This window comes from Fukomys damarensis, unplaced genomic scaffold, assembly GCF_012274545.1.
Source record: "Fukomys damarensis isolate Sample0158 unplaced genomic scaffold, DMR_v1.0_HiC HiC_scaffold_7, whole genome shotgun sequence".
Taxonomy (NCBI): Eukaryota; Metazoa; Chordata; class Mammalia; order Rodentia; family Bathyergidae; genus Fukomys; species Fukomys damarensis.
In genome coordinates this window covers 28,074,160-28,074,452 of record NW_022900919.1, presented here as the reverse complement: position 1 = coordinate 28,074,452, position 293 = coordinate 28,074,160, and positions in this window count along the sequence as shown.

Below are 293 nucleotides of genomic sequence, written 5' to 3'. Positions count from 1 at the left end.
TTTACAAAGAGCCTTTGTGTTTTTATATATTTCATAGAAATTTTTATAGCAGTTGCAGGTAAACTGTCAGGATGGGTTTTTTAAATATTTTTGTAACTTTAAAATATTCTATAATTATGCATGTGATTTTAACATTTAATATTCAAAAAGAAATCTCTTGCTGGATTTGAGAGTATTGCCTTTTACAAGTCTCTCTTCTGTAACTGGATGTTCAGGCAACTTTTAGGAGAGAGACAGCTGGATTTCTTAAAGCAATGTAATTTCTGACACTGGCCACAGAATGCCTTTGGAAA